A 24,139-nucleotide genomic window follows, 5' to 3' on the forward strand; every position below is an offset into this window, starting at 1 on the left:
CTCATTAAATCAGTCCATTTTTATGGGGGTGGATGAATCAGGTAAATGGGGCAGAAAAGAGAAACTTATTTTTACAATTTCAGAGGTTGCTGTTATTTACGTGGCAAAGATTTTCCTATGTCTAGTGTTTGGGGGCAGAATAATAATTAGGTCGGTTGTCCTCTCTGGGTTGCTTCTGAGGACCATCCCTCCTGGGGAAGCAAATGTCCCACTGGTAATTTGGTTATTTTCCTGAAAGGTCTCAGAGCTATGATGAAAAAAAAAATTTAATATCAAATTACAGGGTTCTGTACTTTCCAGGTATGTGTTGTATGTAGGGACAAGGAGGGAGGGATGTTCTGGTTCCCAGTCAAAAATTATGGCTAATCCCAATCAACCCCAATCAATCCCAAGCAGAGCACTAGATAGAGGAAAAAGAGAGAACTGAGGTTCATGGTGTGGGCCAGGAGAGAGTCAGACCTGAGCTAGCTGAGTACACTTGTGTAAGTTGTTTGATCTCTTTGAGCCTCAGATTTCTCACCTGTAAAATGAAGATAATACCTGTTCAGTCCTTCTCACAGGACCAAAAGAGATCAAGTACATGAAGGTGCTCTGAAAAATCTTAAAATATTCCACAAATACAAAGTACTCGTTAAAAGGTTCCAAATGAGAAAAACAAAGAAATACTGAAATATGTCAATGGAAGTCAGAGATTCTCTGAGAGGTTTTCCGTCTTTGAACTTGGTTGAAAACAAAAATTCCCTTTGATTTTCTTTGCCTGAAGAGTTTGCCCAGCTAACTGCTGCTTTACATAAATCACCAGCTCCACCTGGAAAGTAAGGACATCAGAACCTCTGGAGCCCCTTGGAGGCCAAGCAGATCTGAAATCATCTTTGTTTTGGTCTCCTTCCATTGGAGTAGAAGCTCCCCATAGGCAAGAATTTTGCCTGCCTAGTTCACCAGTACCAAATACTGGGTACAGTACACCACACTTAACAGGTTCTCAACCAAGAATGCACTGAAGCTGTCTCCCCATACCATGCTGGGGTGTTACCTGCAGCAGAAACCGACCAACTGAAAAATAAAGGAAAGAAAAGAAGAAAAACGTCAAAAGGTTCAGGAGAACTCTGGTAAATGTTTCAGGAACATCCCCTCCTCCCCATCTCTTTCCCCAACTCCCTCTTGCCCCCTAAACTCCAGGGGGAACAGGCTGGCTATTGCTGCTTTAAGATACATTCCAAACATAAGCTGAAAATAACTTCAAAGAAGGTGACATCTTGGGGATGAAAAATGCTATGGCCAGGAGATGCTGCTTATAAGAAAGTAAAATACAGTCTGATGCTTTTTTGGTTGCTGTAGTGCAGGAGCAGTGGTTCCAGCTGAATTTAAAATTGCTGCCTAAATAAAGGAATGAGGATCTTCTGGGAAATGTAGGCCCCAAATGGAGGGTTGTGGTTTGAAAGGGTTCCCACGCAGTGATTTTTAAAATGCCTATTGACCTAACCGCTGTGACTGCTTCTCCATCATAATCTGTTATATAATTACTGTGCAACTTTAAGTGTTGCTGCCTCTTACAAGACCGATTTAAACTTACCCACCTAGACCAGCACCACTGACATTTTTCCAGAGTCTGTGAGGCGCTCTGGAATTGCACTGGCAGAACTAGGGAAGCTGGTGGTCTCGACCAAACTCAGCCAGGGAAGATTGGCTCAGGGGCTCCTTTTCCTTCCCAGGTTTGTTTGTGAGGCCACCACTCTCTGAGGAATGCCATTTTGGAGATGAACGACTTGAGAAACACATTGTCTGACACTAAAGTACTACCACCACCCCTCCACTGCCAGAAAAAAAATCTTTGATATTTAACATTGCATATTGGAAGGCTTAGCTTTGCTTCATGTCCCACGGGGCACCTGAAGCATCTGAGAAGCTATTTTAGTCAGAATTCTGTGACAGGGCTAACTGAAGCCAACTCTGGATATCGTAAGCAAACAAATGAATTTATTGGAACGATATAGAGCAGCTTACAGATCAGAACAAGAGGCTGAAGAATCTGCTTTATTAAAGTACAAGAGCAGCTCCAGGGATACAGGTTTTAGAATAATGCAGTTTCCTTAGGCCGTTGCCACTAGGCTCAATGATTTCCAGCCATTCTCAGTTTTTGTGTCACTTCTCTCTACATTGAAATTCCGGGTCAAGAGCATCGGAGAAGCCTAGTTTCAGTCATGTATCCAATCTCCCATTCGCCAGGATAGGGGGAGACACCGAGATTGATGGTTGTTTCTCAGAGAGGAAAAGAGGTCCCACAAGAAGAATCGAGGCTCTCTCCTCAGCCTGCTAGGGAGAGGTGTGGAGGTTATACTATTTTCAGCTCACCATCCTCCAGTTCTACCTCATATCTCTCCTTTGCCCCAAGCCAAGAATTAGCATGCAAGGCATTTCCACACCAGAATAGCATACGCTCATTCTCCTCAGAAACAATCTGTAATATGTGAGCAGCTTAGAATTTTGGAGACAAGAAAAAATTGGTAAAAGGAGTGATATTGGAGGTGGGGGGGGTGAGCATCATGCCTCCTTTTGAGCTGTTCAGTTGGTTTCTGTTCTCGTAGGACAACATGTTTGATTTAATTTAAGAGCAACTCAAATTCTATTTCCACTGCAGTACCTTGAGTTTTCTATTCGTGATTTTTAAAATGTGAAGGGAAAACAAGGACTCAAAAATAGCCAATGGTGTTTCCTTAATTCCTTTTTTCTAGAACTGTTCTTCCTTAAATATTTTTCTTACATTGTATTGTGTAATTAATGTAACATTTTTAAATTGATGAGACAAAAATATAAGGGTGCAGTTACCAGAGAAGCAGGGAAAAGTTACTGGTCAGATCCCTTCCCTACCCCTACCCACTCCACCCCCACAGCTTGCTCATTTTGGTGGTTCTTGACTCTGCTCCCTGACCTACTTTGTCCCAGGGTTTCCAAATAAGTGACCTCTCAGGTGGTACAAACTAACAGCCTATAATGCACCCAGGAATTCATCTGAATTCATCCAGCATCCTAGAGTGAAAAAACCACCACCACACAATGGAGAAGAAATCTCTTCCATTTAAGTGTTATGCCTGTACAGGTTCTGATTTGGGGAACATGTAATTCTGTTGTTGTTTTATAAAATATATGGGTTTGTTTCTCTCTTAAACTCATTTATTACATTTTTTAAAAATAACTTTGGCTTGTTTTATAGTTCAGTAAAAAGTTAAAAATTGACTTTGATTCATGTTAGAGCAAATCAATATATTCATTCTGCTTTTTTGCCTTTTTTCCTTTCAGTTCTGCAAATTCCCATCATGTCTCTATCACACTAAGCCACCAAAGCAGAACGGAGCTGAGGTTCACTGGACACTGTCATCATCACATGCCAAGCATTATGCCAGGTGTCTTAGCATATATTATTTCATTGAGACTTGTAGTATCTTTAATGGACATGTGTAATCTGAGACCCAGAGATGTTAAAAAATGTATCCAGGGTCACAAAGCTAGTAACTGGTGGACTCATATTGGAACCCACATCTGCCTGATTCCAAAGAACAATCTTTCTATTATGTTATATCAAATAAGACAGTTAGATATTAGCTCATCAAGAACTACTAAATACTCCAGGACCAAATGCACATTAGGAGTCCCTGAGGATCAAACCAGAGCTAGGAGAGATAGAAGAATGGAAGCAGAAAGACTTGTATCTGAAAAGTGGTCCTTTGGCTCCTTCTCTTTCCTTTCAGGAGCACCCAGAGGGTGGGAGGGCTGTCTGCTGCTGAGTTTAGTGTTGATGCTTCTGGATCAGGGAGAAGGATCAACGAAGGCTGGGGCTGGGGGCCCAGCTTATAAAATAGCCTGAACAAAGCTTTCATTGAAAGAGACATTGATTCATTCTTTCATGCAATGAAATTCATTGAGTGTCTTTGGGAAGCCAGGCATACAAAGATAAATAAGACATGGTTCTCCCTTCAAGGACCTCAATGTCTATTGAATGGAGAGAGATAAGTCAACAAGCTCTTGGAGTGCAATGGGATAATATATATTGTCCACTACACTTACGTACTCATCCTATAGTCAACATATCATGGGCACATGCTGATTTTTGATGACCCAGTAACCACTCCACCTTGATTTTCTTTTAAAGGATTACCTCTCCCCTCAGTGTCTGGTGGGACTATTAAGTCTAGGTGCCCCCAGCCCTCCATTCACCAATAGGCAGCCACCTGACCCAAGCTGGAACAATGTTCACCCTACAAAACAAAGTCTTGAACAGAGGACAGAAAGATGGGGAAATGACAGAAGATTATTTGTTCTGGGGCAGGGCCTTGAAGACATGATACTGTCAAATTGCTGCTGCAGTTGCTGCATCCCCACCACCCTGGTTTCTATCAATTTCTGAGTCTTCTGGTCCATCCTAAGAGCTGACAGAAACCCTTCCCATAAATTCCCATGTCACTATGTTAGTCAGTTGCTTGCATGCAAAGAAACCTCACTAGCCAGATCAGCCATCTCTTCTTTAGAACAGAATGTTTGCTTGGATTCCCTCACACTTGAAGTCCATATATATTGACTAATAGGGGCCTTCACTAGACAACAAAACCCAGTTAATTTAATGTTTCCTATTGGTTGTATATACAAAGGTGATTATTCATATGTACATGAATCTTTGGGCACACAGAGTCTATGTCTTCAATTTCTCCCTCTACATCTATAAAGTGATGGTGCAAAGTCTTCTGTATGTGGCATCTCTGGTTCAGAGAGGATTCTGATTGATAATGTTCATGCTTTTCAAGGGATACAGAGCAGAGTGCTTGAATGCACTGGAAGCCACAGAATAAATATGATCATCTTCCTGAATATCAAGTTTGCATAAAATAAATTTGGGGCAAATTATTTTTACATGAAAACGAACTCAGGGAGTTGAATGCAAAATCTATGTGTTTTAAGATACATAGGAGACTTTAAAGTCTGAATTTGAGGCTACAACCCCAGAACTCCCAGAACGAGTTAATTAGTTACTCTCTTTAGCCACAAGGAGTACACTGGTAGATATACAAAGCACTGACATTCATTATGAAATTTTTTGTGCAAGCTACAATGTGATTCTTTTTCCATGTATACCTGCACTGAAAATCTGAACTTTGATATCCGTCTTCATAGAATTTCCCTCACTCTACTCTACACCACCAAGTTCTGGGGATTATGCAATTTTTTTTAAGCAAGTTACTAAACCTCTCTGAACTTTAGTTTCTTCATCCTTAAATTCTGGGGTTCTACACTTCAATGCAGATAAGTTATGAGAATTAAAATGTGACAATGTTCATGAAAACACCTCATCTAATGTCAAGCATGTAATGAGTGTTCAATAAATACTAGTTCCTTCTCTTCCATTTTGTTCTGAGAGAGAAGAAAAGAGAGGAAGGGAGGGAAGACAAGAAGAAGAAAGTGACAGAAATTTTACTCCTCCTTGAAGTGACTAACACCCATGAGGGCCAAGTAAAGCCCTCCAAGCAGAGGCTTTTTTTTTTTTTTTACTACCCAATTAGCAAGTCTGTAAGGTGGTCCAATTTTATGGCCATCCCAAAGGACTTCTTCTTATGGTTTCTTGTGCCTTGGGTTTGGGTACTTCCAAGCCTCCCAGTGCTGAGACTCATGGTACACTACTCTGGAGCTCCAAAATTTCTACATTAGTCAGAATTCCTTCAGTTCCAAGGGATGTAAACCCAACTCAAATTGAGTTCAAGCAAAATAAAGGGGACTTAGCTCTTACACAACTGGGAAAGACAGTGGACTGGCTAACAGAATTGAAGGATGGATAGCAGAAACTGGAATGAGAACCCCACTCTGACAGGACTTTCCACCCCCTTTGCATTGCTGCTTGCCCATGCTTGGTTTCATTCTCTTCAACCACAGACTGAATTCTCAACTAAGTGGGAAACCCCAGTTTTTCTCCATATCTTTGGAGGCAAAAACATTTCCCCATCAGCAGTCTAGCCCCCAAATCAGCAAATCCTGAGGATGGATCTTATTGGCACAGCTTTGTCACATGCCCAGACTAGCCCAATCACCATGCCCAGGGGAATAGGGAACCATGACTAGCCAGGCATGGGGCACGTGCCCATTGCTGCGAGTGGGGAAGGCAGTGAATTTGTGGGAAGAGGTGGCTGAGAAAGCTTACAACAAAAAACAATACCACAGTCCTCTACATGTCCTCTCCTAGGGCTCCAGCTGTCTCTTTCCCATCCTCAGATCATTTCCATGTCTGAGTGGCCAACCTCTCTTCCCCCGACTCTAGAAGCAGTCTGTAACTGTTGACCCTGAAGATCTCTAGTGGCGGCACTGGTGTCACACGGCTCTTTCAAAGACCAGCCCATTAAAGAAATTTTGCTCAATGTATTTTCTCATTCATTCCATCATTTCTTCATTTATTCACCCAGGCCTTCATTCATTCCCTCATTCCTTAATTTATTCACTGAACAAACACTAACCGGATACTGTTCTAGCAACTGGAGGATACAAAAATAAATAGAACATAACCCCTACTACCCTCAAGGAGATCATTAATTCATTAGGAGTTGAGCAGAGAGAATGGAGAAGAAGAGAAATGACACAGAAAAATAATTATATTGGTATGATAAGTGATATAATAAAAATATAAATAATGCATCAGGAGGAGGCAATGGTGGAATCTCCTTGGAGTAATCAGGGAAGACTTCTCAGAAGAGGTGGCTTTTGAACTATCTCGCAGGGCTCAGTTCTATTTACTGGGTGAAGAAGGGGAGAAAGTACACTCTAGGCAGAGGGAACAGCATGAGCAAAAGGGCTGGAATAAGCAACTACAAAGGTGGGTGAAAGTCAGATCATAAAGGGTTTGATGTAGCATGCTAAGTAATCTGGAATTTTTCCTGAAGACCTGGAAAGTTAAGTGTGTTAAACAGTGGAAAGACATGAAAGATCCCCTTGGTGAAAGATGTGTTGTGGGCAAGAGAAGTGAGCAGTCCAGTTAGGAGGGCTGCAGCAGTATTGTAAGTGAAAGATGGTAACAGACTGAACTCACTGTTGTGTTGGAGAAGGGATAGATTCCAGAATCAGAAGTGATAGAGCTGGTCAGACTTGTGACTACTGGGTATGGAAAGCCAAGAATAGAGAAGTGGAAGATGCGGAGTTTTTCAGTGAAACAAAGTATATGTGTGTGTGTGTGTGTGTATGTGGGGGGGGGGGGCAGGGGAAGGCCTCCATTTAGCTCCTTTCCAGTGGTGCAGAGGGTATGTTCTAACTTGGCCATTGGTTTTGTTAGCCTTTTCTTATTTGTCAAGGCTGTCTTACTCTACCCCCACCTCCACTTTCTCAGCCCTGGGATGAATGCATCACTTCCTCCTAGAGAATAATCTCTATTATCTAGGAAACCTGGCAGGGACACAAAATTCCTCTTTCCATCATGTCTCCTAGGGCCCAGGGGAACAATGTTCAAGTATAGATTCTTGAAAATAGTCCTGGGTAGCATGCAGTACTCCAACATCAACAAGCAAACTCTAATGATGACTGTGTGTCACAAGGATACTGACTATATTGGTGATCCTATTTACATTATCATCTAGGTGATCACAGCCCATCCAGCTCACACCGTCCCACCATACCTTCTCTATAAGGATTTCCAGACTGCTCAGCACTATCAGTTCCTCTACAGAGAAAAGGCTTTCAGTTACTTGTGGTCATGCAGAAAGAATCCTACAGAACTTGGGTGTGCAGAGTTGGACTTGGTGAACTATGCTCTCCACTCAAAAGTACAAAGGCACAAGTAGAGAGCAGCTTCGGTGAGTCAGAGCCCACTCCGCCTGTTTGTCCTTTGCACTCTGCCTTTGGAACCAATAAATACCTTAACACCTAACACCGCATCCTCCTATCTGCAGGAAAACAAGCTGGTAGGAAAGTTGTGTAAGACACCTACAGGCACCAATGGCTCCATCCTCCCTAGAAAGCCCCTCAACCATCTCTTACTTTTGAGATAGAAAAGATGAATCGGCAACAGGTAACTAATATTTTAGCAAACATATTAATGGTGCTTGGAATATCACCTTCTTTCCTGGGCAATCATCTGAAAAATAAAAATCAGGTGCCCAGATGTTCTAGTAGCTTTTGTAACCCCAGAATTTTCAAAATCATGTTACTCAATTCCCATTTGTAAGGTTAGCCAGGTGAACAACATGTATGGGCACACAGGTTGTAAAGGAAATCTTGATGGATGATAGAAGAAAAAGAGAAAGCTCACTAAAAATTTATGCTCTCAGCCAATTTTTGCTGGATGATTAGATCCTTGCATTTGTTACAGCTCAATCACCTGTATTTCATTTTAAATACATTTCCATCAGTTTCTCTGCCAACAGAGCATACTTGATAGAAACATCTCATAATCAATTTATACTGCTTCACCAGTTTTATGCATTTTAAATTTAAGGAAACAACAATTAGGGTATTTTCAATGATAAAAAGAACTCTATTAAGCTACCACAAATATCAAAAGTTCCTGGCCATGCTAACACTTATGTAATGGTTCTGGAAACCCCACACACTGGAATAGACCTACAACACCAGGCGTGACTCATCAAATATTTCTATGCACACACTCTCTCTCAAGCACTCTCTAGTTGGGATTTATTTTTTCAAAGATAAAATATGGTACATCAAATCCCAAACTTCTTTCTGTAATTTTTTGGAAAGTACTGTTGCCTCACATGATAGCATTAGTGGATGCTGCTGTTTTCATTAATAAGGCAGCCAGATGGGCTAGCATTGAAACAGGTTGAAACTTTGAAATTCTTCCTCAGGAAAAAAAAAATAAAATAAAGAAAATAAAAATATCATAGAGAACATGTGGGTTCTCAAATTTCCAAATAGTCCTCATTTCCTCTTGTGACTTTATTCCCAAGTTTATTTTTTAAAAGTTGTGGCTGGTAGGATATGACTGATCGCCTAATCCCCTGAGCAATGCTAAGGAAAATGGTGAATGTTGTAGAATTTTAATCAGCATGGGCAGACCTGAGCCCCCGAGATGAAGGCTCATTTTTAACACCTGCTATGAAGCCTTTTATTGTATGCCTTCCATGAGCCCAAATGCTTGTGGGGAATTTACCAAAGTTTATGGCATAACCTGCATCCCTGAAAGCACCTGTTTGGTGCTAACTTCAACACCAAGGTAATGCATTTTGCATTAGCAATCATCAGAATGGAGTTTAGGACCCCAATCAGTGATGAGCCAAACCAGATTGGCAAGGTGGAGGCTGGAGGGTGAGGGTTTGGGAGGCAGTTCTGCCAGGCATTCGAAGCAGGTTGTAGATGGGATTTTTTTTCTAGGTGGTAGAGGGAGAAGAGTTCAGCCAGATGGTTGTCCTCAGGGGCTTTCCATAAGAGGTCGAGCCTGTGTCCCACCTGCAGGAGGGTGAAGAGAAGGAATCAGACAGGCGATCACCATCAGAGAACCAAGCAGCCTGAAGTGAGGCCCCAGGTCCAAGTACAAGGTTGAAGGAGGAACCTGAGCTCTGAGGAGGATGTATTAAAAAAAAGCTGAATTCCCATTTTAGAGAAACTTAGAGGCAGAACATAGAGGCAGGAACAGGACAGAAACCCAGTTATGAGAACTGGAATACCAGGTACAGCCCGTCACGGAAATGAAACGGCAACTTTGCAGTTGGAAATGGGGAAAGAGGTCAGACCAGAACCTGGAACCTGGCTGACCCAATACTGAGTTACGCGAGCTACTTATATTTCCACTGAGTAACAGCAGACTTGGGCCCAGTGCCTGGGGTAGGGCTGAGTTGCAGGTAGGGTTCCCAGGCTCAGCCCAGGGTTTGAGCCTGAATTCAGGGGATGGGAACCAGGCACAGTGGCCGAACACCACCCACACCAAAGTTCCCATGGCTCCCAGCCCTGTTTTCCACAACTTGTTCCCCTTTTGCAAGCTGTTTTTGTTACCCGGAATTCCTAGGGCTGCTCAATGCCTTCAGGACCTAGTTCAAAAAGCGTCTTCTCTGGGAAACTCCTCCTTCCTCCTCTGAGTACTCTATACACGTTCCCATTATGATACTTTCTACACTGTGTCTTGTGCTGTTTTTGTTTGCACGTCTCTCTCCCCAGCTAGCCTTCAAGCTTCTTGAGGAAGAGCCTTGACATCTCCCGAGTCCTGCAAGATACAAGCATAGAATAGATTCTCAATAAATATCTCATGATGAATAAATGAATGGAGTGATTGAATGACCAAGTATTTATTAAATGAAAATGAATGAATCAATAAACAGGTGAACACATGTTAATGATTCCATGTATTGACATGCCAACACAAAATAATAGAAGCTGACATTTATGTACCCTGTGCTCAGCACTTTCCATATATGATCATCTTTCATCTTCCCCATGTATTGACATGCAACACAAAATAATAATAATAGCCATCATTTATGTACCCTGTGCTCAGCACTTTGCATAGATGATTGTATTTCATCTTCAAACAACCGGAGAGGTAAGTGCTATTAGAACACTCATTTTGCAGAAAAGAAAATGGAGGCATCATACTGGAGTCTTCAAGAACCCAGTCTGATTTGGGATCTTTATGTTCTGCTCAGCAGTAGGATCCCTCCCTTCTGGGGCCCTTTACTTGCCACAGGGGATATGTGGTTGTGGGGGTGGGGAAGCGTTGCGAGGCTCTGCTCGTCTCTCTGCCTTTCTCCTCCCCTGCATCATGGATTTAAAAAGAGAGTATGTCCAAAACCATCTTGCCAGGTCCCAAGTGATGGTGAGACCCATGGGTGAGACCAGACTAGAATGGGCCAGGGCCCCCCAGTTTTCCCTTGAGCTCTTTATTCTGCTAGCCTTACGGTGTGGGATAGAGCAGGAACTGAAGTAAAATTGTAAGGAATTTTCAAATTTACCTGATATTTGTACATCCACCACTTTCCAAGGACCACACAAAGCCCTTTAGGTACATATCTGCTTTAGTCCTCATTTCACTAGGATAGATTTCCTTATCCCCCAAAGTAAATGAGTCACCTGAGATTCAGGGTTTAACAACTCCAACGTCCCATAAGCTGGAAGCAGAGCTGGGATTTGAACCAAGGACCCTCTGCCTCCGACATGAAGCCACTCAACAAATACCTACCATGTGCCTCCTCGTGGGTGTGTTCCCACCCCCCCACTCCCCACCCCCCCATGGTATGTTGCCCCCAGTAGCCCCTTGATGTTGGGAACATAACCATAACCACTTCCTCTGGCTATTGGTCAGAGTCTCCTTTAAAGGTATCATTTTAGTGGCAGCTTTTTGGTCTGCCTGCTAGAAGAAGTCACAAAGATCCCATTTGATAGCAACCTCTGAAGGACTGTCCGCTGTAGTGATGCACAAGATGAAGAGTGGCTCCCGCCATAAAATGGCTCTGAGAAGCATGCAGAACCAACAGGCTCATTGTTGATGCCCTTTTCCTCTGTCTGCCTTGGGGTCTCCTTCCCCTCCCCGGAACCTCGGTCCCCACAGAATCCTTCTCCTCCTGTTCTCTCCTCTTCTTCTCTTTGGCAATTCCTCTGCTCAGAGTTTACATGCAGCCATTTCTGTTGACCTGTTGAAATGGCACCAAAAGGAGAGACGAGCACCTAGAGACCACATCCTGCACTGTTTGCTCTGTGAAGTTCCAGACTGTTTAATCAGCGCTACCTCATCCTAATAACTCCAGATTCCACTTTTCTTAATGACTTCCCCCTCCTTAAATGCCTACACAGTTATCTTTGAAGCAGAAGAATAGATGAATCATTCTCAGGAAATGGGGGGAGGGACGTGTGGTTGGAATGGCAGATGGCTGAGTGTGTGGGCACAGAGCTGTCTGTGTTGTTCCTTCCACCACCCTCTGGAAAGGAGTCTTTGGGAGTGTACATTCATTCCAGGGTGGGGGTTGTACCCGCTTTCAGGTACTGACATGTAAATCCACATCCGCTGAGTTCATCTCAGACAGCCAAACTCCAGGGAAAATGGGAAACTCAGGCTCAGGCCTGGATTGGACTATTTAGCCTGTCCTTGAAGTTGTGACATTCAACCTTCTAAAGGTAAAATGATAAACTACTTTTGAGTAGTGGCCACAGAATTCCTCATGCTATTTTCTTTTCCTGTCCCCTGCAGGACGTGAACTAAGTATGTGAATAGTCTTCCTATGCTGCAGCTCATCCCCCCCTACCTCATAAAGGATTGGCAAATGCCTAGAAGAGAGCTAGAGGACGGAGACTGTAAATACAGATAAAAATGTAGGTTATGCAGGAAAACAAATTTCTTGCTGGGGGGTTTGGTGGTGGGGGCATGGAAAGGATTTAAAGGCGCGAAGGTGTCAGGGATGGAGAAGGAAAGAATTCATGTGTTCCTCTCCAAAGTTAGCTCCCTGCTGCGTGTATGGAAATGACCCCAATTCTGGTAGCGTCTTTCACTTGGATACCTGAAATAAGTTTCTAGAATTCTACGATCCCAAGGGAATTTACTGTTTGAAAGATTCTGACTTTTTCAGAAGGCTTCATTGAGTCCTGCTGTTATTTCTAGGTAAATTTCCAAACATCATCTGAATGTATAGGGAAGGATAAGCATTTACTATTTTATTTTATATTATGAAGCTCGTTTCATCCACAACTCCCCCCCCCCCTTTCTTTTATTGCTTTTCCTTTTCTTTCCCTACTTCCATCACCACCATCTGTCCCCCTTCACCTAGACCCACACCACAATCCACCGCACAGGACCCTGCTGTGGGCACACAACTGTGCAGGAAGCTAAGGGTTTGTCATTCTTTTCCCTAGTCAATAGGTGTTTTGGTAAAACATACATCTAGAATTTCTCAGCACAAATAACTGTCTACCACTTGGAAAAAAGCCTTGTAGTTAAGAGCATTTTTTATTTTAATGAGCACTTCTTTAAAAATCCATTTTAATAAAAGTCATCTGATTAAGAATAAACTCAGTACAGAAATCAATCTGAATAATCATAATAAAATATTCCAGCAATCAGGAATCTTGCTAATAATAGAATTTCAACCCCCATTGTGATTTGATGATTTGTTTAATTAATTTGAAAGTCATTCATATTAATCTCCACAAAAGCACTAATTCCTACATTATTCCATAGTTCCAAGACATGACTGACTCAGAACAGTTTTTGTGCCCCTAAGATCCCCTGGCCAACCTGAGCCCCAGGCCTGGGCCTCTTCCTGAATGCCAGCCTCCTGGGGGGCAAGGGGCTTTGGCAGGACCCATCTCACCTGCTCAGCAGGAGCCTCAGCGACCCAGGGCCCAAGGCTGACCTGAAGAGACATGTGCCTTTGGACTGCTCTGCTCCCACCTGTTCCAGGTAGCTTGGTGAGACGGGGATCTGGCCTCCTCAATGGCTCCCTGCGGTGGCTCGTTAACAACCCAGAAGTGCTGGGGAGCTAAAGTTTCAATCAAGAGCCTGGAAACCCTCTTCCTTTCTACCCTCCCTCACCCCCACCTGATGGATTGTTCCAAAGTGACTTGCAGGACAGAACAACTGGCTGTGATTTCTTGTGAAGTGATGACCAGTTCTTTAGCACACCAACTGATATCCGGATTCTTTGCTCCCTACCTCGCCTCTTCTCCCTCACTCTTGTAGCCCTAGGATTTGCGCCTCCCAACACAGCCTTAGCAAGTAATCTTTGCCTCAGGCTTTGTTTTCCAGGGAATTTGGGTTAGACAATGATTATTGTTTTAAAATCGTATGTTCTATCTTCAGTCCTGCCTCCAGTCTATTTTCTCCTTGGTAAGAGGGATGAATGGAGATATATAATTCTCATTAAGGTGAAATAGAGTTGCTCCAGTAAAGTGACTCTAGGTTGAGAATAATTCCTAAATCTCATCTCACTTTCCAGTGAGTTTTCTCTCATTCACAATATGAGTGGATGTTGGTAGTTCTTTCCTTGAATTGGTTGCTTCTGCCCAGTCTGGTATAGTGAACCAGGACAGCAGAGTCCTTCTTCCTATGTACCTCCCAGTACTGACACACCCACTGCCCGATCTCTCCCTTATTATCCTTGTTGTTATTCTGCCTGCACCGTGCCCTTACCTCCCAGTGAATTCCTGATGTGTACTTAACCATAAAGCCAGTTCAAACTAATATTCAAACTCTTGACTCAGAATATTCTGTTCCGTGTATAATATGCATCTTCTAATCCGAAACTGAGAAAAATATCAGCTGCCCAGAGCAATGTGGTATTTGGGGCTTGTAAACAAGACACTTTAAACCTCCTCAGACTAAGAAAGAGAAGTAAGGGAGTTTTTCACTTCTCTATTCAATGGGCGAGATAGTATCTTCTTATGGAGGAGCGGGGTGGGGAAAGGCTGTTAGACATTCTGCGGCATCGCTCCTTCCTTTTCTGCTTTTGCAGAAGGCAGGGAGTGGGAATGCTAGGAGAGTACATTAAGGCTGTTACTTTAATGAGTTAAAATTCCTCAGAAAGTTGCATAGATAATCTATAGCTGAGAAGAAGCATAAAACAAACAACTCTTCTGGGATTAAAACAAAACAAACATTACAAAGGACTCTTTGACCCTGAGCCAGCCTAAGGAGTAAGAACAGTTTTCATTACAACTCGAGATTTATAATGAGTTGAGAAGGAAAAGTTAGTCATCAGTGAGTTATGTACAAAAAATTACATTTTAGGATTAGCAAGTGGTTCTACATTTTCCCATTTGAAACTAATGACTGATTAATGCTATTTAAGTTCAGTGGCTACAATGAACTTATGATGGTTGAAAAATAAGACATAAAAAATAAAATATGATTAACAATCTAATCAAAAAATGGGCAATGAATGTGACTAGACAGTTGGTAGGAAAGGAAATTTGAACAGTGTTTAACATAAGGAAAGATGCTCAACCTGATTCTTAGTAAGAGAAATGCGAATTAAAGTCCCCATGGGATACTTATATTCACCTAAGCAGATTGGCAAAAGGTTTGAGAGCACACTGTGTTGGCTAAGGTATGGGGAAATAGGCAAGCACACATATACTGGTGGGAATGCAAACTAGTAAAATCTCTGAAGGAGGTGTTTTTGTTTATGGCTATCAAAACTATAAATTTACATACTCTCACTAAACAATTCCACATCTAAAAATTTATCCCACAGATATACTCGCATATAAGGTGAAAGAATATGTAAATACTTATTCATTGCAGCTATTGCTTACAATAGCAAAAAGATTATAAGCAACCTCCATATCCATCAATAGGAAGACTGAAAAAATTATGCTATGCCCATGCCATATAGCTATTAAAAATAATGAGGAAGCTGTTTTCTGATGAGCCCATCTCTAAAATGTGTTAAGTGTGAACTCAAACTGTACTCCTGTATGTTTACTCTGATACGATTATGTAATGATAACATCAGTAATAATAAATGTATATGCTTCTCTATGTATACATTCTCTCTGGGAGGATACAGAACTGGTTAACAGTAGCTGCCTCTAGGGAGAGGAACTGGGTGGCTGGGAGAGATTTGCTTTTACTCCATATCACTTCTTTCCTTTTAAATTTGATCCCATACACAAGGATCACCTATTCAAAAAAAAACTGATAAATGTTTTATTTTTAAGAAAAGAAAAACTCAGTATAATATGTGTATACATTTGAAAAGGGACCTTCATCTAATTCTTGGGCTGACTCTATATTCTGTAGTTCCAAGTCAATAGGAAATAGCATGCACATTTTTTTTAAAACAAGTCCCTTTTAAGATTGAATCAGAAATTAAAATGATAAAATGGCAGTCCACTTTACTTTATTAATAAATGGATAAATCTTTATTACTTTCCATCTATAACTCATTCTTTTCTGTACAATCACGTTTCTAGTTGTTTTCCTTGAGTTCTTTGCAGGAGAGGGATCTAAAAGGTAAATAGGTAAGTATATGGAAATGCAGACTGTGGCATCGTGATATTTATACTACCCATAAAATAAGAGCTAATTTGTGTAAGCATTAAAAAGGGTTATTCTTCTGTGATCTGTAATCTCCCAATTGCTTTGTGACGAATTTCACCAGTAAGTTTTCCAAGAAATGTGTCTTAAGAGAGAACAGATGAATCAGAATAATTTACTGTACTAGAGCAAATATTTCCATTAGAAAGAACTAATAATTTATTACGTAAATGTACTCCAGAAAGCATGTATAACCGTCTCCGTATGTATTCCTGACATGTCTTCTCATTGTCACTCTGTTAATGATTTAGTTTCCATATATAAAATGAAGTCCTTCGGAGTTCCTCATTATAAGTTTGACTCATCCAGTCCTGGGGACGGAGGGGCCCCATCAGTCGTCTAACACAACCATCCTTTTGGATCTTGAACTATGATACTGTGATAATAGTACACTGAATGCCACCCTTGTACCATTCACTCTGAGTTCATAGTCCTACCTCTAACCTTCCTAAGGGGAGTGTCCCCATGTGATTTATCTTTTTATCCCTCAGAATATCTTGCACTAACAGCAAATATATCAAACGTAGATTGTCCAAAAGATAGATGACAAAGTCATTTTGGCAAAATTTAAAGCATTTTCAATCCATAGTGCATTCTGTGATAGATACAACGTTAACTTTTCCAAAAAGAGCAGAGTTCTGTTGTGGTCCAGGGGAGCGGAATGGGGATGAGTCCTGGGAAAGGGCCAGAGAGGGAGCAGACGGAAAGGGCACGACGAGGTGCTCCTTGCTGTGAGTACGGACTGCACATCCCACAGGCAAGGCACAATCATAAAGCCTAGTGTCCAGGTCTTCACTTAAATGACTGCTTAACTCATTGTTTTACAAATATGGGATCCTCTCATCCCACACCCTATTTCAGCTGGAATATTTCTTTAACAGTCCTTACTTTTGTTTATAATGGAAAGCAAAGGGAGAAGAGGCTTTTCTTTACAAAAACCATTTTAGAGAACGGTGTTTACAAGCAAATGTTTTGTAATGGCTCTTGCATCCTAACTCTGATGGATCCTTGAGGTGGAAATGCCACTTCTTGGGTAGGGAGTGCTTGGGACTTCTGCAGAAGCTTCCCCCCCAATCAGGACTTCTGCCATTTTTACTCAACTTTTAACTTTTCTGTGGATTTGAAATTTTTCATAAGAAAACGTTAGGGGACAAAGGCAGTTTCTTTCCCCAGGAGGAATTATGCCTCTGGCATTTAGAATAACAGTCTCCCCTCTTTCCTGGCTACAATTACAAGCTTCTCTCGGTATCTCCCTGTGTGAGGTAAGTATTTTGTCATCTTCTATTAATAGGGAGAGATTCTGAGTCACAGATAGGCTGAATGAATTTCTAGCCCCAGAGATAAGAGACATAAAACTAAGCCAGATGATTAGTACATTATTTTAGGAACAGGACAATTGGAAAATAAGGAGCAGGCCGGTAAGAGCATCACTTTCCTGGACAATTACAATTGCTTCCTAATTGGTTTTCCTGCCTCCAGTTTCTCTCGACTTACCCAGTTGTTACCAGAATTATATTCTGAAATCATGTCACACCCTGTATAAATGTCTTTGATGATTTCTCACTGTCTAAAGAAAAATCCCATACTCCTTAGCAAGACATTCAAAGCACATTTCCATCTGGCTTTAAACGACTTTTTCTATCTCTTTGCTGCCATTTGCTTTCCATGCTGCCTGCCTAGACTGTGGGATGGGAGACAGGGGGATACTGCCTTCTCCATGGGGATCTAAGGCAGATCCTCCAGTGTCTCCGGGACATTGCTGAACACCTACTCCTACCCTTCGCCCCACATTTCCCCCTCTTGTTCCCATAGCACTTCCTTTCTATTGCAATTACAGCATTTATTATGCTATAGTCCAGCTATCTAACCTCCTGAATCAGACCGTCAATTTTTTTTGTGACAGCAGGGCCCAAATCTTACTCATTTTCATATGCCCCAGCAGTCAGTTCCATTCTAGATATGCAACTGGTGCTCAATAAACATGTGATGCTGTCATCAGGAGAGACCTCCTTTTAGGCAGACCCGCAGACAGAGCTGCACCTGGTTTCAGGTCTCTTGAAAAGAAATCAGAGCGCATGTCAGTCCAAGTGCTGGGCTTAAAAGGGCAAGCGGACTAGTAATGTTTAACATCATATTTGTCTTTTTAGAAGTTCTGATCCGTGTGGATAAGGTGTACTATTTGATTCATCCCTCGGTTAACCTTCAAGAAAGTCTCTACACTTGTTGACCAGAGTTCACTGGTGAGAAACGCTACTGTCTGGGATACCATTCAGAGCTTCTCAAAATGTGGTCTACCTGGATGAGCCCCTCCTGACTGCTGAATTAAAATACAGTTGCCTGAGCCCCTCCCCAGGTCTGAATCAGAATCAGAGAGGCCAGGGTGTGGACTGCAAGCAAGTTCTTCCAGGCATTTCTAAACATTTAATTTTGAGACCCATTAGTCTGGCGGGAACACTCTCTTTAGTGCTCACTGGAAACTTCTCCCTAAGAAAGGGGATAGATAGAGGACAAATGCTGTGAATCTAAATCAGTGGGCCTCAGTCCAGGTAGACTGTTAGAATCCCCAGAGAGATTTTGAAAAATACTAGCACCTGGGTCCTCCCTTAGATCACTTAAATTGCAATCTCTGGAGATGGGACTTGGGCATCTATCTTTTTCAGAAGCTTTGCTTTCAAGCTAATTTGGCTGTTAAGTAAACTTCAGATATGTTTGATGAAAATCAGGAGCTTCTAGTGGCTAAAGGCCCCTGATTTAGGCCGCACCCCTCACCATATCCCCTCACTCTCACTGTAAAAGTAAATCTCAGACCAAATTTTGCTAAATGGAAAAAATGTTTTGTAGGTGGGTACAGTCATACAAACTGTGTGTGGCTGGGGAGTGTTCCTTCTCCTGTCCTCAATACTCTGATCAACAGCACCTTGCAAGAAAGGCCCAATACAGCACTGTCCCAACACCAGAACTGGTGGGGCTTGTGGTCTGATCAGGGGCAGGATCCCAGAGGAAGCGGAGGGTTGCAAGCCCCAGTGTTGAGGCTGCCACTGTCATGCAGGCAGATGGGCTCCCTGCCACCTTATTATCTTGGATGTGCAGGGTCTGTGGGTCCTGTCATATCCCCGTTAACAATGACAAAATGTAAGCACCACTGATTTCAGCAAGAGAAATAATTTTTAAACATCATTTTTATGCTAAATTGAAAAAAAAAAAAACAACTCTCAGGTCACCAAGTCTAAGGTGTTGGTTCACATCAAAGAATATCACAGCTGATTACTCATCCCTAAAGCGATAGAGTACTACAGTACTTATACTGAATTACTTAAAAGTAAATTACCATACAGACAGTAAAATAAAAGGGCAAAGAAATACCATTATAAAGGCTTTTTCTCTGGGAAACTGGTTAGGTGGGGCCCAATCTAGTTAGGGTTTTGACTTCTAGGGTTTGGATAAAGCATCTAAAAGTTCTGGTGGGTCCATAAAAATCTGGAGGTGTACACTTGACAGACGTGATAAAAAATAACCTTCGAATCATACATCTGCAAAAATTACTATAGAAACGGTGCTAAGCAGGTGGTCTCTTTATTTAAGACTATATTTCAACAAGTGGCTTCCCAGAATAGGACCCTTCGCCCGGAGAGGAAGTTTCCTTCCAGGCATGGGAAAGTGACTCTCATGCCTGGCTGAGATCCCTCCCTTGCCCATAGGAAAAGCTCCTACTGGGCATGAAGTCTGAGAGATGAAAGAACTTCCCAGAGGAGGAGATTTCTTAGATGCAGGGGGCCTTAAAATCTCAAGGATCCAAAATATACATACATGGGTGCTCCCATCAGTGACAGGGAACCCAGACAATGTATATACAGCCTGGGCCCAGTGGACTTCCATTTCCCCTCCCGCAGAACCAGCAGTTAACAGGAACGGCTGTGAAGCAGCAGCCATGGAGGGGGGAAGTATCAGCTGCTTCAGCAGGCAAGCCCTTGACTGCTGGGAAATCCCTCAGATGCAATCAGCATTCCCATTGTCTTCAATTTATTCAGGTCTTTCAGCACAATGAACAGAAACCTTGATTTCAGCAACTAAGAAAGGTGGTAAAGTGATTGACTGTTCCACAAAGAAAATTTCAGTATCTTCTATAGAATGTTTTTCTATTCCTGATAACAAAATTGACACTGTAATGTTTTCATTCTTCTCCAGCCAGGTCAATAAACATTTATTAAGAGCTGTGTGTGTATACTAATAATAAAACAAGTAATGGTCCTTATTGTTTCAGAACTGTCCTACCACTTTACAAGTATCACTCATTTACTGCAATAGCCCTGTGATGTAGTATTCCATTTTACAGATAAGAAAAAAGAGACATAGGGAGGTTAATTGATTTCCCCAGTTACATGGCTAGAAAGTAGGGGAGCCAAGATTAGAATCCAGGTTTGTCTGTGGAGCTCCCAGTCTTGACCATCAAGATGAAATTTAACAGAGCTAAATGTAAATTTAACACAGTCATGGTTTAGGGTCACCTTTGTAGACCAGGCAGCAGAACGTACTAAAGAGGCTTCAAAGGACTGAGATGTGAGTTTGGAGTCTGACATTTGAGCCCAGGTTTCCACATCCATAAAATTGTGGTAATGGTATAATGCTTTGCGGGGTTATATTACAGTTTGATTTACATGTAGAAAGCTTGGTATCCTTGTTATGCTGTCATTTTCATGATACATCCAAGCATAACGTAATTAACTCACCAAATGGCTTAAAGCAGTGCTTCTTAAACTGAAGCTTTGCGGGCCCATGGGGTTCCACCAATTCAGTCTTGGGGTATCTGTAAATTCTCACATTTGAGAAACTGCATTAAAGCATTCCTTGTATTGAGGACACAGTCATTTCCAGTAACTGCCAAGGCAAAAATAGGGTGGCAGAAACAGTATCTACCTAAAGAAGTAATTAGTTTTTGTACACAACAGCAACATGTATTGCTCACACCAGTGCAGACAAAGTAACACAAGATGGGGAGAAAAGTCACCAAAGGAAATATGGCCCAGACAAGGAAGCACAAGGCAATGATCCTGCACCTGCACGTGGATGCAGGGTGGCTAGTCCCCAGTACACAGGGTGCTTCACAACATGCTCTTGCAGGTTCTGAGAAAATGAATACCTATCATCCAAGGCAATTCAAGCCACACTTTCCCACTAAGGATCACTGCTGGGGATCTGGGAGTAATACAATGGGAAACCAAATGCATGTTCCTAGGGGATGCCCTCCTGGTATTTTAATTTAGGACTCACATTTGGAACTTTCTTTGGCTTGCTTTATGCACAGCCTATCAATGCATATGTCCTGTATTTCCTTTTGGCAAAACTCTTTTTGGTCCTGCAGAGACTGCTGTTCAGACACTCTTTTGACGCACCTGCCAAGAGCCCTAGGTGAGTTTTGTGTACTCCATGTGTCCTTTATTCTAAGTCAGACTATTTCAAACACAACCTCCAAATGCAGCTCAATTCTCTTCTTGGGTTTAGTCACTGTGAAAGTCATTGTCACTTAGAGGGCCTCCATGGGACCTCTAAAAGTGAATCTTGAATATGCCATGAGACACTTTTAATTAGACCTTCTCCCTATTTGCTGAAAATCTGTTGAGCTATTTTCACATGATGTCTTAATAAATGTCATTGTATTCAGCGAGATTACTCAAAGAAGATTAAAGGTCAAGCTAATCCATTTAGGTCTCATAAATCGCAAGTATCTCCAAACCCAGGAAAAATCCTGAAAGCTGGAATGCTTCTTCAGCAGCCAAGTGAGAATTTATAACCAAAAGACTTACTAACAACTTTTAAGGAGCTTTTCTGTGGGAAACACTGGGACCTATGAAATTGCCTCTGTGCACTTTATGAGAATGGGTCAGAGAGAACCTGCTGTATTTTCCAATCTTTAAATACAGCCCTTTACACAATGAATGATACCTTCAGCAAGGAATTACGGCCTCCTGAAATAAGGAAGCCTATGGTTCTTCCAGTAGCTAGAATCAGGAAAGTGAGATTCCAGGCAGGTGCTATATTTTTCATATATCTTCTCAGTTGTCTCTAATCCTCATGGTCCCTTTGAGGTTATAAACATTTCCAATTTTACAAACTACTGAATTCCTTTCCCTGCTTTTTCTCCATAGCACTTTCACTTTCTAACATAATTTATCAGTAATTATTTTGTTTATTGTCTATCCTCACTAGAATGTAAGCTCTAGGAAAGCAGGTACTCTTTTTTGTTTTACTGACACCTGCTTTCCTAGCTCCTAAAATGAATGAATTCGTGAGGCCCAGAGATTCTAAGTGACTTTGCCTCTGTCAGAGTACTACTGGGGTACAGTGACAAGATTTGAACGCAGGCCCAAGTGCCACGTCGAAGCACTAGGTAAGTAATGGTAGCAGTGAGAAACAGAATCTAACATACACTCTAAGAGAGAAAGAAAACCCAGCATTTAGTGGTTGGCTGACTAATGAAGAGGTGAGAGTGGTCAAAGAAAACCACCAGATGTAAAAGGAGTGGGAAAATAAGCCTAACTTTTGATTTTTGAGATCTGGGAGGAGAGTACAACAGAATATGTGAGGTTGCAAAAGGCTGGCTGTCAAAACTGAAAATGCAGACTTTGAAATCCTTCAAATTTAGGCAGAAAACAGTGCAAAGAATGTGCAACAAATATGCTGAGTATGGTGTTCACAGTACCTTCTAATTCTTCAAGTCTGAAAAGAACCTGGCTTCAAGTCATTGTTTGCTACTGTGTCACCTTAGGCAAATTTCTTAATCTCTGTAAAGGGAGGTAATTTACATGGGTTGTCTGAAGACTAACCGAAATTATGCATGCAAGCCCATAAAGCAAGACCATGCCCATCAGGTAGAAAATACCCAATACTCATCACTATTTCTATCATATTAGTTTACTGTGGTGCGGGGACTGAGCTTGTGCCTCAGCTTACCAGGCCTGGGCCAGGGGACCTGATCACCCCCTGGGGAGGGTAGTAGGTACGGGCGTGAGTGCCCTCTGCAGCCCCCCCGAGCCTGAGGAGCGAGGTCAAGGCAGCTCCCTTTTCCTCACCCAAAATGCCACTGGCAGGGGAGGCTTGCCGGAGGAAACCGCCTTTCTCCCAACTGCCCTTTCCCCACTGCCTTATCTTACCCACTCACTCCCTGGTGCCAAGGCCACTCCTGCCACCGCCAGCGCGCATGCACCGTGGCCAGAACAACCCCCGCCCGCTGCAAAGGCTCCTGAATCCTCTCAGAACCAATCCTAGCCCCTATCCCTTCAATATTGCCATTTAAGGCTACTTCACCTCCTTTCCAGCCCTGCCCCTCTTACCAGCCTATATAACCTGTAATCACCCCTGAATAAATCTCTTTGGCGCATACCCCTACTGGATGAAGAGTGTTTTTTGTCCTTATCGCCGCCCTCCTTGCACGCCTCTCGCCGAGGACTCTGGCCAACGTCCTCCGCCTCGCCCTCGCCTCCGGGAAAGAGCCCCCGCCGCCGGTAACCTTTAAGCAGCCCCGAGAGCTGAGGGCTCGGCTACCGGCCGCCACTCCCCCTAGAAGCAGTAACCCCGACCGCACTGTGGCAAAAGAACAGGTCGCTTAAAAGGGCACCAGCAGGGAGAAGTTAGAAGGTAGCTGGACACATTGTTTCTTAACCATGCTAAAGGATTTAATCCTGGTCTGGGACAGCATCTGCTTGGTTTAACAGCAGAATTGTAATGGATTAAAGTGGTTTGCGCAGTTCCTCAAGGGCTTTGCAGCAAAGAAGCGAGTTCCAAGCGATTTCTTAGGTCTCAAAGGGTCCCAAAGGACCCAGGCCATTTTGCTGGTTCCCAGTTCAGAATGATTAAAAAAAAAGTTTCAACAGCTAACATGTTAAGGCACATCACTGTACCCATTCAGTCATCACAGAGAGCCTACGATGCTAGCAAATATTTTTATCCTTTTTATAAAGGCTGCGGCTTAGAACAGTCAAAGGATATATAATCAAGGTCTCACAGCTAGGAATGGGTGGGAGCAGAATTCAAATCCGGGCAGCCTCCCTCCCGAGGTCCTTCACTCCTCACGTCCTAGAACAGACGGTCAGAATGCCATTTTATTAAATGTAACGTGAAGGACCGACATTTCCGTTGCAGTAG

The 24,139-nt window shown here is 42.5% G+C and overlaps 1 long non-coding RNA gene across 1 annotated transcript; it reads right to left on the reverse strand.

Annotated features, from left to right (window-relative positions):
- Positions 1-1,957: 1,957 nt before the first annotated feature.
- On the reverse strand, positions 1,958-23,406 carry LOC119541835. Its single transcript, XR_005218358.1, has 3 exons — positions 23,379-23,406; positions 9,973-10,180; positions 1,958-9,429 (listed from the first exon to the last, which is right to left on the reverse strand). It is a non-coding gene; the product is annotated as an uncharacterized LOC119541835 (long non-coding RNA).
- Between the last annotated feature and the right edge of the window lie 733 nt (positions 23,407-24,139).

This window comes from Choloepus didactylus, chromosome 8, assembly GCF_015220235.1.
Source record: "Choloepus didactylus isolate mChoDid1 chromosome 8, mChoDid1.pri, whole genome shotgun sequence".
In the NCBI taxonomy this organism is placed as follows: domain Eukaryota; kingdom Metazoa; phylum Chordata; class Mammalia; order Pilosa; family Megalonychidae; genus Choloepus; species Choloepus didactylus.